Source organism: Barbus barbus (assembly GCF_936440315.1).
Source record: "Barbus barbus genome assembly, chromosome: 15".
In the NCBI taxonomy this organism is placed as follows: domain Eukaryota; kingdom Metazoa; phylum Chordata; class Actinopteri; order Cypriniformes; family Cyprinidae; genus Barbus; species Barbus barbus.
Genome location: NC_136743.1, coordinates 15,445,383 through 15,455,656, shown reverse-complemented (window position 1 = coordinate 15,455,656; position 10,274 = coordinate 15,445,383).

Below are 10,274 nucleotides of genomic sequence, written 5' to 3'. Positions count from 1 at the left end.
AGCACACCATTCCCGAATAATCCGCACGATTTGACGCCTCATTCATGGCTCTGTGACAAAAGCTGCGGGAGGAGTAGCGCACCAAAATAACGGCGGAATAAAGAAGAAGAAAAAGAAGAAAATAAGTATGAGCAATAACAATAGTGAGTGCTTCAAAAAAGCACCCACTAATAATAATTTTGTGTAATTCTTAAAGGGATAGTTCACCCAAAAATCAATCTGAGTTTTTCTAAACCTGTATGATTTGGAACAGAAAAAGGGCTGCTGTTCGCCACTGACCCCCCCAGACCAGCTACTGTTGCCATGGCACTACCCACTCAGTAAGACTGGATAACACTGGGAAAAAAAGTACCCGTTCCAGTTGGAACCGGACGCTACGGAAGCTCGCCCCTTCCCGAAGGAGGTTCGGAGCAATTACGCAAATGATCAACCTTTAGGCGCATATGGAAAATTAGAGGAAATTGTACCTCATGGAAATTGGCATTGGCAGCTGCCATATGCCCCAGGAGCCTCTGAAATTGTTTCAGTGGGGCCGCTGTCCTGCTCTTGAACGTATTCAAGCAGTTCAACACCGACTGAGCACGTTCCTGCGTGAGGCGTGCTGTCTGACTGACCGAATCCAACACCATACCGAAAAAATAGATCCTCTGCGTCGGGGAGAGTTTGCTCTTTTCCCAGTTGACCCGAAGGCCCAACTGGCTGAGGTGTGAGAGCACCAAATCCCTGTGTTCGCACAACTGGTCCTGAGACTGAGCCAGTGTGAGCCAGTCGTCGAGGTAGTTGAGAATACGAACGGCCTGTTCTCTCATGGGAACTAGGGCTGCCTCCGCAACTTTCGTGAAGACATGGGGTGACAGGGACAGCCCAAAGGGCAGGACCTTGTACTGATATGCCCGTCCTTCAAACGCAAACCGCAGGAATGGCCTGTGGCGCGGAAGGATCGACACATGGAAGTACGCGTCCTTAAGGTCAATCGCTGCAAACCAATCTTGGGGACGTACGCACCCGAAGATGCATTTCTGCGTGAGCATCTTGAATGGAAGCTTGTGAAGGGCCCGGTTCAAGAGACGCAGATCCAAGATCGGTCTCAACCCACCGCCTCTCTTGGGAACAATGAAGTAGGGGCTGTAGAACCCTGACCTCATATCGGCTGGAGGGACCGGCTCTATCGCATCCTTCGCCAGGAGGACAGCGATCTCTGGGCGCAAGACAGGAGCAGCTATCGCTTTCACTGAAGTGAAGTGGACACCCCTGAACTTGGGAGGACGCCGGGCAAACTGAATCGCATAGCCGAGTCTGATGGTCTGGCGGAGCCAACAAGACAGACTGGGAAGCCCTAGCCAGGCCCCCAGAAACCGTACAAGTGGCACGTACCCGCGGCAGGGCAGCGAGGAGGAACGCAGGGACCGTGCTTGGGCGTCTCTTTGCTGGTCCGAAGCAGGGTCAGCATGTGTGGAACACCAACCTGCGTTTTGGCAGAGGGTGCATGTGTAGTACGGTTGACCGCACTCCCGAACCGCCCACAGCTGCTCACTGGCGAGAGAGGCGGGAGAGTGTGAATCAAGACTGACTCGTCCACAGCTCCCCGTCCCCTCGGGGGACCCAGAGATAGAGCCTCCATCTCTGGGTCACCCGTCTCAGGGCCACTTGCTCTTACGCTTGCCATCAGGTTTGGCTGGGGCCTGGATGGCGGGGCGGGTGCCCTGCGGCCGGCTCCACGGCGCTGCTTTGCTGGAGGCTGCTGCGTTTGCTGCGCGGGAGCGGGGGCACTGTGCAGCGGAGAACTGCTGAGCAAAGCTATCCACCACGTCATCGAAAAGGCCGGTCCGGGACACAGGGGCATTCAAGAATCAAGTCTTTTCAGTGTCCCTCATGTCAGCCAGACACAGCTAGAGATGGCGTTCCTGGACCACCATAGTGGACATCACATGGCCCAGAGACCGCACCGTAATCTTCGTCGCTCGTAGTGCGAGGTCCGTGGCGGTACGAAGTTCTCTGAGAACTTCTGGGTCGTGGCCACCCTCGTGCAGGTCTCTCAGTGCCTTGGCCTGATGAACCTGGAACAACGGCATAGCGTGTAGGGCGGAAGCAGCTTCACCACAGACCGTATACGCACTGCCGGTCAGGGCCGACGAGTGCCTACAGGCCCGGGAGGGGAGCAACGGATTCCCACGCCAAGTGGTAGCGGCATTTGGACACAATTGCATTGCAACCGACCGCTCCACCGGCAGGATACCCACATACCCCCGCACTGCCCCACCATCAAGTGTGGTGAGGGAGGACGAGCCACCAGATCGGTTTCAGGCAGTGAAAGGTGCCGTCCATGATCTAGTGAGCTCATCATGCACTTCCGGGAAGAAAGGCACCGGGGTGGGGCCCTGAGAACCAGCGCGAGCCACCCCGAGAAACCAATCGTCCAACAAATCGTCCAACCTAGGATTCCACTCGAGCCCGACCCTTTCGGCGGCCCGGGCAAACATAGCCACCATCTCCGGATCCGTATCCAGAATCGCTGGCCGCCCAGAAGGTGGCAGCAGTGCCAAATCATCATCTCCAGAGAGGTCTGACTCACCCTCCGATGCAGCGATCGACAACTGGTCGTCGAGGGGAGCACCAAAGGATACAGCTGGTACTCCATGAGAGAGTCCAGCATGTTCCCTCGGCAGCTCCACAGGCTGTGAAGTGCCGGCGGAAGGAGGAGAATTCCTCACCGTCACCGTAAGACCAGTCCGGCCACTGTCAGAAGTAGTGGTCCCCCGGCTTCCACCAGGAGGAACCCTAGATCTAGGCAGAGGCACGGGCACGCTGTCCCTTTGCAGGAAAAATGGAGTCTGGTCCGCAACGGTCATTTTCCTGCAGCATGACTCGTCCACGAAAGCTGCCTCAGCGTGATTAGTTCCCAGACACGAGAGGCAATGATCGTAACCATCACCCGGCGCCAGGTAACGACCGCATCCATTAACGCACGGGTGGAAAGGCATCTTGAATGTTCACTCCACCCGTGAATGCTCTTTCAGAGAAAATCACTCTTTTAGTGTGCTGAAGCACACAGGGGAGATGGCCGCTTTGCAACACAATCAGAGGGTAGTGCAAGCCGATGTGTGCAACCCACTCGACAGGAAGGAAACCACCGGCGCTGACGCGCCGTACCACCAGCACAAGAATGCCTTTTGAACAGTAGGTTGGTCAGGAGCAGAACGACGAACGCTCGGCTCTGAAGCGAAAAGCTGAATATGCGCTGCAACCGCTACCTACTTATACTCACGCTGTGATTAGTGGCAGCTGGATGCAATAATCGCATGCCAATATGCATTGGCTTGTTTAGATACTCTCATAGGGGATTGGTCTCTCTAAGCGAGATCCCAACTCATCGGTCACCGACGTGACTCGGAGTGACCGATTGATAGGGAACCAGATTATCAGAACAAGCTATTTATTTAAACACACACACACACACTGTCCTGAATGTGCCAGATATTGATCTGGTGAAATAACAAGCAAACAACAAATTTTTATACTGTAATATATCGTACTTTTAATTGCAATTAACTTAACCACACAAGTAGACAATGGTGTTCCCAAATGTGGTGACCATCAAAAACCAGGGATTAAAAATAAAAATTTAAATTTAAAGCGGAATGTGAAAAAAAGTTTACGACGCAAAAAGAATAATAAAGATTCTGCGATATTTCTAGATCACTAATCAAATGTGTGATAGGGATCTAGTGACCTCTTTGGACAGACATTACAGATGTTAAAGCTCCATTGAAGCTCTTTGGATCATCTCAAATCATGGTGCAGAACATGATCATCAGGTTTGACACAAACTTGTGGGGATCATGCAGCTCAAATTATGCTGTCATTAAAGCAAAAGCAAAATACTTAAGACATCCAGAAATGCATGTTAAAGGGATAGTTCACCCAAAAATGAAAATGCTGTCATTAATTACTCACCCTCATGTCGTTCCAAATCTGTAAGACCTCCGTTCATCTTCGGAACACAAATTAAGATATTTTTGATGAATTCTGAGATCTCTCTGACTCTCCCGTAGACAGCAAGGATCGTAACACGATCAAGGCTCAGAAACGTAGTAAGGTGATCGTTAAAATAATCCATGTGACATCAGTGGTTAAACAGTAATTTTACGAAGCTATGAGAATACTTTTTGTGAGCAAAGAAAACAAAAATAACAACTTTTTGACAATTCGTCATACATTGTTTATGCTTTGATCTGAACTTAAAAAACGTATCCGCGTACATACGTTGCATACGTTATATACATATGTGATACTCTCCAAAATGGCGCTATAGGGTTATTATAACAACAATAGGCACAAATTGTTGAATAAAGTCGTTATTTTTATTTTCTTTGCACACAAAAAGTATTCTTGTAGCTTCGTAAAATTATGGTTGAACCACTGATGTCACATGGATTATTTTAACGATGTCCTTGCTACGTTTCTGAGCCTTGATGTGTAAGGATCCTTGCTGTCTATGGGAGGGTCAGAGAGCTCTCGGAATTCATCAAAAATATTTTAATTTGTGTTCCGAAGATGAACAAATGTCTTACAGGTTTGGAACGACATGAGGGTGAGTAATTAATGATATAATTTTCATTCTTTGGTGAACTATCCCTTTAAATATGTCATTTCAAAAATAAAAAAATCATTAAAAATTAAATATAGTTTGTATGTATCTATGCACCACATGCATTTTAGCTGTATAAAAGCCATATTATGGGTAAATAGCTTTGAAGTTATTCATTTTATGCAAATTCCTTTTCAAGATTAAGATTGAAAAGAACAACATATAGACCTACACATATTTGTTTGTAGTGACAGAGAATAAGGAAACAACACTTTTATCTACTGCAAAAACAAAAAACAACAACAACAAACATACTGTATAGAATCACCGGAAAAAAAAAAGAGGATCCAAGCACTGCAGCAGCTAGAAGCTCAGTTAAATAAAAACATTTGCGCGTGTGGGTGCTGAAAATCATTCAGCCTTGGGGAGGAAAGCATACACTGTTTTGGGCAGCACAGGATATCACAGAGAAAGAATAAAGAGCAGTAAGAAGCATTTCTATGGGCCATGGTTAGATTTCTCAAATGTAACATGTTTTCATAATTTATACTGTGATGTTCACAAAAACTATTTCTAAAAAAGGATGGTCATTATGAATGAATGACAGGCACAATTAAGCAGTTTGTGAGGGTTTAAATATCACAACGGAGTGAGATGAACAGATATTTGGCCAAGACTCCAGTTTGTAATAAATCATACCTTATAAGCCCATTCACTAATTAATCATGCTTTTAAAATGCTATGTTTGACATACATAAAACTGTGTTTTTATGTTGTATATATACACCAGTCAAAAAGTTTGGAATAATTAAACACTTTATGTTTTTGAAAGAAGTCTTTTATGCTCACCAAAGCTGCAAAAATACAATAGTATTGTGAAAATGTATTACAGTCTAAACTAACAGTTTTCTATTTCAATATATTTTACAATGTAATTTATTTGTATGATGGCAAAGCTGACTTGTCTGCAGTCATTTTTCCAGCCTTCACTGTCACATGATCATTCAGAAATAATTATCATAATTTCGAATGGTGTGTATTATAATTTCCACAAATATGTGAAGCAGCAAAAACTAGTAAAACATTTCTTGAGCATCAAATCAGTGCTGAAGACTGGAGTAATGGCTGCTGAAAATTCAGATTTGCTATCACAGGAATCACTTTTCTCATCGTAAGATGGGTAAAATTTTAATGCATCCTCTAACAATGACAATCATTCATGCAAGAAAGAAAGCAGTAGAGCATAAGAGGGCAGACATACACACAGTAATATTAGCAAAAGAACACAGAGTTCAGAAACCCATGTGCTCAAAAGTCACGAAATGCACAACTTGCATGCACACCCACGCATCTATTTTCAAAATGCCCTGAGAATCAAAAGACTTGGCCCTGTGAAGTGCACTTCTAGGTCTGGGTTAATCGTGTTGTTTCTGCCATGCCCTCTTGTTGAGCACAAATGAAAAGGGGATTTGAATGTTTTCTCTGTGGGGCTACAGTTGGCCAAGGGCATGAGGCAACTTATCCAATTTCAGAGATGGTGTTTGGGAAGAAGGATTGAATAAATCCACAATATAATAAGCAAAAGTAAAAAAAAACCTCATCCATCAGTTTCAGTCTTGAAATGGAAACAAAACAGATCTTTATATTTTGACAGATCTTTATATGTACCTTTACATGATCACAAAACTGAAGCATCAACAGAACAGGGTACGTAAGATGCCGTTAGATATTTATGACGTTAGATATTTAATTTGATGGACTGGATATATTGTTCAGTTGACCTCTTATCTAATGTTTACAACTGTACTCGGTTACTTGCGTAACCTCGGTTCCCTGAGATACGGGAACGAGTACAGCGTTGCTAGACGCTATGGGAAAAACCTTTTTCTCTGAGGATTGAAGACTTTTTCAATCACGCAGTGTGACTGCACGGCCATTGGTTCGTGCAGTAAATAAAAACTAAGCAATGGCGGCAAAGCCCGCCAGAAAGGGCGGGGCCATCTGGCTATATAAGCGGGCGCTTTGCCATAGGTCATCAGGCCAATTTGACTGAAGCGATGGCCTGAGTCATGCAGCGGAATGGCATGGCACGGTACGCAGTACTCGTTCCCGTATCTCAGGAAACCGAGTACGTTCCCTTTCGATATTTCGTATTGCGTCGCTAGACGCTATGGGGAACAAATACAATCCCATCATGCCATGAAGAGGAACGACTGATACAACTGGCCTTGAGCAATAAAGACTCAAAGGGACCAATTATGAGCAGGAAGAATCCTGCAGGAGCCATGAGAACTGAGCTCTTAAGAGGTCAGCCCGGGCCTGGATAATCGTTCATAAGTCCAACGGTCATAAGTACAGCCTTAGCAGCTTCTTAGCTGCCTTAACAGCCTTAGGTCACACCTCTCGTGGAATGGGCTCTCACTCCAATGGGGCTCTGGAGGCCCAGGGAGGAGTATGCTAGTGTGATAGCGTCAACTAACCATCGAGAAATCCTCTGCTTTGTGACCGGAGACCCCTTGGTGCGACCGTCAAAGCAGACAAAGGGTTGTTCCGATTGCCTAAAGGGTGTGGAATGCTCGATCTAAGTTCTCAATGCCCTGATGGAACTATCCCTCTCCCCAGCATCTCCACTTCTAAGCTTCTCACAGAAAATGGAGGAACTGGTGTATGCAGGGACCAAACTCTCCCACTCTTTCGCTGCAAGCCCCCAGATATCAACTAAAAAACGGCGGGCCCCACAACCACCAAAGACTGCAGGCCCAGCTCACCCTCCTCCTCCTGCGAGAGCTCTCCGGCTGCTGCCACAACGCCAGGGCCCAAACCCCTCTCCATCTGGTGTAGGTGAACCAAAAGCAACTGATAACAGCTCTCAGTGATATGTGTCGGGTCCCTGCTATATTAGCCACAACATTCACAAATGTTTACAGAAAAAGCGGGAACCCAGTGTGCCTGTAGCCTCCTCTATTTCTGTTTTATCATGCGATAGAAAGTCTAAGGCCTTCTCAAGCCGTACGGCTGACCCATCTAACCTGCGGCCTATAATGCCTCAATCTAAGATTTCTGTAGAGACAAAATGTAATTCCATCAAGTTAGCATTTTTAAACATTCGCTCACTTAAAAATAAATAATTTCTGATCAACGATTTAATAACCACAAACAACCTGGATTTTATGTTTCTAAATGAAACATGGTTAGAAGACAGCTGGAGTGCAACAGTCCTCAATGAAACAGCCCCTCCTAACTTTAATTTTAAGTGTCTGCAGGACTGTTAGGAGAGGTGGAGGTGTAGCTGCTCTGTTTAAAGATGTTTATCAGTGCAAGTAAATGTCATTTGGTCAGTATTTGTCTTTTGAATACCTAGGTATTGTGCTGAAAGGTGCTCCACGCACCCTGTTTATTATTATTTACAGGCCTCCAAAATATTCTCCAGCCTTTGTTGATGAGTTCACTGAACTGTTATCAATGATTTCCTCAGAGTTTGACTGTTTTGCTATTGCAGGGGATTTTAATATTCACATAGATAATGCAGAAATCAAAACTACAAAATAAATTATAACTGTTTTAAACACTTTTGACCTGAGTCAGCATGTGCACGGACCCACACACAATCGTGGACACACTCTAGATTTACTCATCAGTAGAGGTCTAAACATCTCATCCATTGTAATTAAGGATGTAGCACTATCTGATCACTTCTGTATTTTCTTTGATATATTGATCTCAGTCACCACTGAATCTAGATCTGTCTCTATCAGAAAGAGATGCATTAACGAGAACACCAGTGCGCTATTTATGAAGGCAATATCATTAACACCAAGCATTTCTGCAGACCATGTTGATCTTCTCCTGGAGTCATTTAACTCAAAAGTTAAGAATGTTATTGATGATATTGCTCCGATAAAGGTCAGCAAGAAGACTGGCAGACAAAAATCAGTTTGGAGAAAATCAACAGCAGTTCAGAGCATGAAAAGACAATGCAGAAAAGCTGAGCGGATGTGGCGGAAGACGAAACTCGAAATTCACTATAACATCTATAAAGACAGCCTTCATGCTTTCAATGTGGAACTAGCCACAGCTAGACAGACTTTCTTTTCAAACCTTATAAACAGTAACTTAAACAACACTCGCAATCTTTTTGCGACTGTTGAGAGACTGACAAACCCCCCAAGTCAGATTCCCAGTGAAATGCTCTGCTAAATGATATTCGCTTCAATTCTGATTCGGGCTAAATACCAGTGCTGGTACTACTAGATCTTAGTGCTGCGTTTGACACTGTCGATCATAACATACTTCTAGAGAGACTGGAAAACTGGGTCGGCTTTCTGGGATGGCACTCAAAGAGTCTGCTTTTAGCTATTATGCGGCCCGCAGTTGGAACCAGCTTCCAGAAGAGATCAGATGTGCTAAAACATTAGCCACATTTAAATCAAGACTCAAAACTCATCTGTTTAACTGTGCATTGTTGAATGAGCACTGTGCTATATGTCCGAACTGACTGCAATGAATTTTAAGTATAATAATTTTCTTAAAATTTATTTTAAATATCCTTTTAAAATCCTTTTAAAATTCCTTGTTTATTATTTTTATTTCCATGTTTTTATTGATTTTTAATGTCTATTTCACTTTCTTTTATGTAAAGCACTTTGAATTACCATTATGTATGAAATGTGCTATATAAATAAACTTGCCTTGCCTTGATGGGGCAGAAAAGGTTAAACTCCTGGTCCTCCTCAGAAGGAGGAAGCGCAGAGAGAGTAATAACATGGGCCCTAAACAGAGTGTAGAGCACCTTAGGGACATAACCGTGTCTTGGCTTTAGGATGACCTTAGAGTTGTTAGGCCCAAGCTCAAGACAGGCAGGGCTTATCGAGAGAGCCTGCAAGTGACCTACTTGCTTCACCGATGCTAGCACCAGCAATTTGTGCTTTCGTGCTTCAGTGACAGTGTTTTTAAGCTTGCAGATTGTAGTGGCTCAAAGAGGAAGCCTTTGAGGGCTCTCTGGACCGTGGGCAGGTCCCATGTAGGGACTGTGAGGGGTCGGGGAGGATGAAGCCTCTTAGAACCCTTCAGGAAATGGACAACCAAGTTGTTCCGGACAACCGACTGTCCGGCTATAGGAGCGTGATAAGCTACTATAGCTGCCACATAGACTTTGAGCATGGAAGGGGAGCAACCCTTATCCCCCAGCTCTTGTAAGTAGGACAATATCACTGATATGTCGCATGTTGTTGTTTCCTCGCCGTGGGCCTCACACCAGCAGGGGCGTGTCTACGTGGTGAAAATTGGCTGGCCCCCTGAAATTTGGCTGGCCACCCCAGGTGCCCCCCCCCTACCAGATGTCTTGCGATATGCTTGTTTTTAGTTAATTTCTAACTGCATCTGGTGTATCTTGGCATGTGTAGGCAGCTGCCTAGGGCCGCTTTCTTCTCTTCTTTTTTAATTTTAGGCATTTTAGCGTGATCTAAATGACAAATGTCGAGAACGCATAATGTTACGCGATCATGTAATGCGCGAGCACGAATCTCTCCACTCGCAAGCGGATTTCCTTCACTCGCACAAAACTGGACGTGTGCTTTTAAATCTATATTGTTCTTTTATGAATTGGCTCGGGTCTCACTCAGATATTGTGTGTATGCTCAAACGTTATCCTCGCATCACTGAAGACCAGAAAAGCTTTTTTTTTCTA